The sequence below is a fragment of the Triticum dicoccoides genome, chromosome 5B, assembly GCF_002162155.2.
Source record: "Triticum dicoccoides isolate Atlit2015 ecotype Zavitan chromosome 5B, WEW_v2.0, whole genome shotgun sequence".
Lineage (NCBI taxonomy): Eukaryota > Viridiplantae > Streptophyta > Magnoliopsida > Poales > Poaceae > Triticum > Triticum dicoccoides.
In genome coordinates, this window is record NC_041389.1 from 536550501 (window position 1) to 536557690 (window position 7190).

Below are 7190 nucleotides of genomic sequence, written 5' to 3' on the forward strand. Positions count from 1 at the left end.
CGGTTTAGAAACAAAGATGATAATGCTTCGGCTAAGCAATGGCTGAATTTCCTCTCTGCCACTATTCATTAACTATTGTTGCTGTAATATGAACCAACGCTGTAATTCCTCGATTCTCCTTGAGTGGTAGTATATTCAGGTGGGGAAGCTCTCCCCCCCGGTGACCGTTCAAAAAAAACAGTCAAAAAAGTTCAACTTCAAGATGAAAAACACAATAGCATGGGCCTCGAATTGCAAGATGGGACTTGTTTCAACAGTATATCACATCCTCGAAATAGTTGAAAAAGAAGTTCAACTTCAAGATGAAAACACAATAGCATGAGCCTCGAATTGCAAAATGGGACTGGTTTCAACAACAAAGCGCATCCCTGGTGGTACTGCTTTCCCCGATACATCAAGCTAGAGCCTATCTCTCAGAGATCAACATCGCCAAGCCGTTGGCGCCGGCGCTAGCCCACAGGCAAGCGTCTTCCTGAATAGCCGCCCCTACCCCAACTGCTCCTGCTACTCGAGCAAGCGCCAACTTGTGTACGCGTGGTCGTTGTAGCATTCACCCTCTGTACTTTTCACCCCTCCTATCAATGCAATGGATACGCAATCTTTGCGTATTCGCGAAAAAAAGTAAACGACCTAATTTCTAAACAAAAACTACTCTTGACTGACTACATTTAACAACAAAGAAGATCTATTAAGTGCTTAGTTCTAAGTAGAAGGTATTCGGATCTGAAAGTTGAAAACCCAACACCACATGAAAATTAGATGAAAATGTTTTTCTCTCTTTTTTTTGAAACGGAGGCAAAAGCTTTGCCTCATCTATTAATTAAGCAGAAGAGAGTTGCCCGGTTAATAAACGGAAAACCGGACGAAAACCGTCACAGACCGCTGAGCGGCACTAGCATAAACCCCCACAGACACCTCAAATAGAGGGTCTCGTCAACATCACACACCGGTGTCATCCTCATCACTTCTCCCCAACAGGAGTTCTTGCCCTCCCTAAACTCCGAGCAAGCGACTCCGACTTCTCCGAAGACAAACGTCGACCCAACCCACACCGTAGAGGTTGTGTGGATACACAAGAAGGCCCGCGCCAGACTCAACCACCCGCGCAAGGACAGCACAAATCCGACTCTGAAAGATAGCTCCGAAGGAGAACTATGCAAGGCTGGCGCCGCGGAAGACCACCGAACAGACCACCTGCTGCCTGTCATCGTCGCCACAGGGGCCCCACCGCCGCAGCTCCGACTTCACCGCAACAAAACAACCTGAGGTAATCGCACGAACACGCCGGAGAAGAGCCGACTACCACAACCATTGCCGTGTCTCCGACATCACACACACCCATCATCGTTGCCACAGAAGCCTCGACGCCAACACCACCATCTTCCATCTGTCTCGCTTGTTGATGCTTAGCTCCAAAGACGAAGCCCCCGAGAGGGGATACGATGCCAAAGCACCATCATCGTCCGATCCCATGGATCTAGGGTTCCCCCCGAAGCTGCGAAGATTGTGGCTGAGAGTACCTCGGCGATGCCAACAAGAAGGAAACGACGCTTGAAAGCGTCGCCATCGCCGGCTCCGGACACGCCGGAGACAAGCTTTCGCCCGGGTTAACCTCTCGAGCCCCGCACAGCAAGCATCAACAAGTCCTCCATCGAGCCACCGAGGTCACCTCCTGTCAGATCTAACCACCTTCACACCAGGCCACTGAACTGGCCACCTTCACCAGCCCTTAGCAGAGCCCACAAGCCACAGAAGCTATGCCTCCCGCTACCGCCCGCAGATGCCGACGTCAGGACCGCCCACGTTGGCCGACGAGCGACGACCACCACACCGCACGGCACCCTCTTGGCGACGCTCACCTCCGCACCAGGGCGCGCACGCCCGTCGCACTGCACTGCCCTCAACACCTCCAGATCCGCGGTGGATGTGCACTCCAAGGCCAGGGCACGCAGCAGTGGCGACCACGCACCAGCCTCCTCTGGGACGCCGAGGACTCCCTGGACTGCGCCCAGACCCGAGCGGCAGATCCGCGCGACCGCGGTGACCACATCCATCCTCGCCAGATCCGCGCGACCGCGGTGACCACGCCCATCCTCGCCAGATCCGCTCCACCCAGCTCGCCCGCCCTTGCGCCGAGCCCATGCGCCCCCGCCACACCCAGGCGCGTCCGCGTTGCCTCTAGCCGCCGTGAGCCAGAAGATGCCACGCCGGCCCATGCTCCTCTGCCTCGCCGTGCTGCCCCGCGCCGCCGTGCCTCGCGAGAGGGAAGAAAGGACCCCGCCGCCGCCGACGCCGCACGGGCTTTGCCCGGCGGCGCGCACCGGCGGCGGCGAGGGGAATCGGGTGGGGTGGTGGGTGGCTAGCGGCGGCGGCTAGGGTTGCTCCCGGGCCGCTCGCGGGAGCGACACGGGAGTCGTGGGTTTCTTCCTCGAGGAGGAGGTCTTCGTGGACTATCCCTTAAATCAAGCTTTCAAATTGCTATATTTTCTATTCCGGGCATCAAGTGGTTGGTAAGATATGCTACATACTAAAACTTATAGAACTCAATCTTCCATCAGATGTGTATAAACTTTCGAAATCCTAAAGGTTAATGATAGTAGCAAGAAACTAATACTCCCTCCATTTCTAAATATAAGATCTTTAGAGATTTTAATATAGGCTACATACGGTTGTATATAGACGCATTTTAGAGTGTAGATTCACTCATTTTGCTTTGTATGTAGTCTGTATTGGAATCTCTAAAAAGGCTTATATTTAGGAAAGGGGGTAATGATAACACATTCAAGAATGGCATGGACCTGGGTGCTTCATTCTCTGTGGTCTATCTCCCATCACCTCATATTGAGCAATCTAAATGCCTTCATGTTGTATTGAAGAACCTTAGAGCATAGTGTAGCAATCAGCAATGCATATTCTGGGCTCACATAGCTAGCAAAGATACCAGCAGCAGCAGGACATCAACGAAAATAGCAACATCACACATCACACCTCTCTTTTTATATATATATGCATTAGCATCACATACCTGCTGGAGCATCACATGTGTTGGGCTCACATATCTAACAAAATATTCTCGTCTACCGAAGATCGCCTAAATCTCTCTCAACTTCTATCCTCTAATCTGTCCTACACTTCCTTTCTCACCTCTATCTTCCTCACACAGCCGCCCCAACCGTAGTTGCCCGACTCCGTCTCTTCTACATCTGTACCGCATGGCCTCCCGTTCACTCCCACCCAGCGCCTCCTTTCACCTGTACCCAGCACTCTAATATAGGTCGTTAGAATAGGCATGCAAGCATGGAGTTATGAAAACAGGAGAAGAGCAAGACCATGTAAATAATCAGAGGTTTGCAGATTTTTGAGTGAAAACTATGTTCAGAATGAAACAATTTAATTGGCAAATAGAGATGATAGCATATCCTAGCTTGAATCTCGTGTATAGATTTTAAGAATTCAGGGTACTCTGTACAGAACAGAGAGCATGGGCCCGAACAAACGAGAGACAGGGGGAAATTAAACAAGCACGCACTTTGAAACAGTGAGTTGACGCTCTGTTCTGCCGCCGAGTAAGGCAACGACCACGCGCAGTAGCACGAACAACAGCAGGATCGATGAAACTCATACCGTGTGCACCCAAAAATAATACTCCCTCAGTAAACTAATATAAGAGCGTTTAGAATACTAAAATAGTGATCTAAATGCTCTTATATTAGTTTACAGAGGAAGTACTAATGAAGGAAACCATGGCATTATTATGTAACAACATCAGTGGCAGCACCATACGACATGAAGGCAAAGACCGGAAATAAATATTTGCGAAAGGAAGAGAGAATCATACATGAAGCGCAAATGCGACCCAGCTACAAAAACCAATCACCAACGAGCAGCAACAACAAAACGACCACCAGAAACTGTGGTGAACAAATTATAATTTTAAACTGATGCAACGAAACACGAACAGACAAATATAGTTGCTGAACATAAAGACAAATAGGTAGCGAGCTATATGCATGGCCACTCTGACAGGAAACGAACCTGAGCAGCAAAAGAAGGTGAGCCGCAATCGAAGGAAGAGCAGCATGGAGCACAGATCAAGAAGTGAGGATGATTTGGTTGCTCGCTTCACCATGATCTGCCAAACAAAGAACACACATGAGAACAGAGAAGGGCACCAGACCAGTTGCAGGATAAATATATTATGATTTACTATTTTTTTTCTGCTAAGAAGATCAATCACCTTCATATGATTGGAAACATTTCATTCTCTCGGTTTAATGTGTATGCTGTCAACACTATAGATATCAAGTCAAACAACTCGAAGAATGAAACTGCTAACTGACCTGAACATAAGTCTCCTTGCCTCCTGAACCATCTGGAGGACTTGGCCCAGCTTAAAAAACTAAGTTATATCCCTCAAGAGTGCACTGCAGTATGTTTCACACAGCTTATACACTGCCAGTTTAATGAGCAGAGAGTCAAACGACCTGTAGTTCCTTAAGAGCAGCAATAGAACCAGAACCTCCTGTTTTCCTCTTAAGTGTTGGCAATATATCATTCCTGGTGTTCTCAGAGTATCCAACAAAGTTTGGATTGCTATCGGAACCATCTTCATTAACATTGGTCATCTTATTTGGATCAGACAACATGTATTTGTCTGCAAGTGAATTTGAAATATCAAATCAGTATAAAATGTTTTCAACATAACAGTGTCCTAGACGATGAGCACAACAACACCATATATATCCGCCTTTAATCATAATATCAATAATATATGAACATGTATATACATTAGCTAATTATATAAGGTCATGGTTAGGGGAAAAGGTTTAGACCTAAATTTTTTCTTATTCAAAAAGAAACTTAAGTAGATAAACTCTTACTTCGGTTAGATATACTCCCTCCGTTCCTAAATATAAGAGTAAATTGCAAAAAACCACCACTTTAAAGGCAAGCATTGCGAAAACCATTACAATACATTTTTTTTTTGCAAAAAACACCGTGTCTATGGTAATCTTTTTGCAGAAAACACTGATCAGCGGATCGGGCTTAGTTAAGCTTGTTTATGACAGGTGGGGCTGTTTTTTGCCTACGTGGTGTTACATTTTGTCAATTGTAATCTAAATTTACAAACTAGTCCTTGGATTTTACACAAACATCCCGGAAACAAAAAGCAAAAACGCAATCAGCCCCATGTGCATCCCTCTCCGCTGGTTGGGGCGGTCAACGCTGGTGGCGCTGCCGTCTAGGCCCTTCACCCATGCCGCCCAGGCCCTCTCCGCCGGAGCGCAAGGCCCTCTGCCTCGACCACGGCGTGCCCCAGGGCCAGGACCAAATTCTGCAGCGGCGGCACCAGCCGTGCATGGCTCCCTGGCCGCCGGCCCGGCCCTTCGGCGGGCGCCCCGATTACGGCGACAACGGAGCGACCTGCGCGTGCTAGGGCTCACCCTGGTCGTCGCCGAGATCCAAATCAGCCTCGCCCCTGTCGGTCCAAATCGGGCTCGAGCCAACACCAAACAGAGAGAAGAGGAGCTCCTCGACCTCGTCGCCGGCGAGTTTCATACGCCGCCCCAAGCCTCCATGGGCGCGGCCCCAACCAGCGACAAGATTCCGGCCGCCGGCTACGGCGGCGGTTAACTCGGGCGGCGGCGACGGCATGTGCTTCGGTGGTGCTGCTACTTGCGGCGGCGCACGGGATGAGAAGCTCCTCTTCTCGGGTGGCTGGACAAAGTCCAAGGACATGGGGAAGAATGTTGGGGGTGTTTTCGCATTTTGACCTATCTAGCGCTGTCTTTGGCAAAACGTTATGCCACGTCAGCGAAAAGCAGGACCCACCTGTCATAAACATGCTTATCCGCCGATCAGTGTTTTCTGCAAAAAGATTACCATAGACACGGTGTTTTTTGCAAAAAAAAATGTATTGTAGTGGTTTTCGCAAAAGTCTTTTTAGAGGTTCTAATATGAACTACGTACGGAGCAAAATGAGTGAATCTACACTCTAAAATACGTCTATATTAATCCATGTCTAGTCCATATTCAAATCTCTAAAAAGACTTATATTTAGGAGCGGAGAGAATATATGAATATATTCCATATGCAGCTACTTATGTTGATCCACTAAATAATTGATACATCACATAGCTGAAAAATCCATTGATCAATATAACCAGTTAAATAATAATGGAGCCTTTCAATTCGGTTTTGCTTCAATAGATTCACCAATCAACATGTTATATTTTAGCCAAGCATTAGTGTGGCACATTTAGGTATGCAACTTGAATCTGAAATAACAGGTATGTCATGCCATCTATGTATGACAGCACACCAGACACCACAATTATTGAGGCATTTTTTCTTTTTCTTCGATAAAGGGTGGATTTTATTTGCTCAAAATGAAGCATCAAGAAGATACATAACACAGTTATTGAGGCATGGCAAAGCAACAATTGAAATCTCACTCCTTTACCAAACCAAATGATATAAGAACATGGTTCAAAAGCAAAAAAAAAAAAACGAAATTACGCCACTGCCAACTAGTCCTTGCTTCCCTTGCTGATCCGGCTCTTGACATTGCGTCCAAAGACCGGCACGCGATGGTCTCTCACCTGCTGAATGTGAGCTAGTGTCCTGGAGACCACCAAGCCGATCCTGGTGGGATACCGGGTGAAGCTGTCTTCCGGAGAGACTCTGGACGTAAAGGCCAGCCGGATGATCAGGTGGGAGAGGGAGAACTCGAAGCTGTACGTTCAGTGCGCCAATGGTGCTGGTGCTGAAGTTGGTTATAAAGAGAAGATCGAGTTTGCGACGAAAATTTTGCTGACGAGATATCCCAAGGAGTGCACTTCGAAACGCCGGACCGGATCCCTTTGCTTGCTGAATTCGTGAAAGTCGGCAGTCTGGTGGACTTTGAGGATGCTGCTGTCCAGTACCTGCTGAAGTCGTAGAATCTGCAGCTGTTCCCTGAAGACGAGGCGTTCCTGAATGCCACACCACTAGGTCTGTCCCTCCCTGACAAACTTAAGAGTTCGTCTCTTGTGCGTCTGAATACTTTCCCTGCTGATGCTAGATAAACACAACTGTAAACTCCTTTTATACAGTAGGTGACATCAAGAAATGTTAGCGGTCATCGGGTTCCGTACTTTCAAGTTCCTCTGCAGGTGCAGTGGAAATGTTAGAGCATCTCCAGCCGGCCC

The 7190-nt window shown here is 48.0% G+C and overlaps 1 long non-coding RNA gene across 1 annotated transcript; it reads right to left on the reverse strand.

Moving 5' to 3' along the window:
- Positions 1-2967: 2967 nt before the first annotated feature.
- On the reverse strand, positions 2968-4719 carry LOC119306036. Its single transcript, XR_005148830.1, has 3 exons — positions 4341-4719; positions 4036-4132; positions 2968-3251 (listed from the first exon to the last, which is right to left on the reverse strand). It is a non-coding gene; the product is annotated as an uncharacterized LOC119306036 (long non-coding RNA).
- Positions 4720-7190: the final 2471 nt, after the last annotated feature.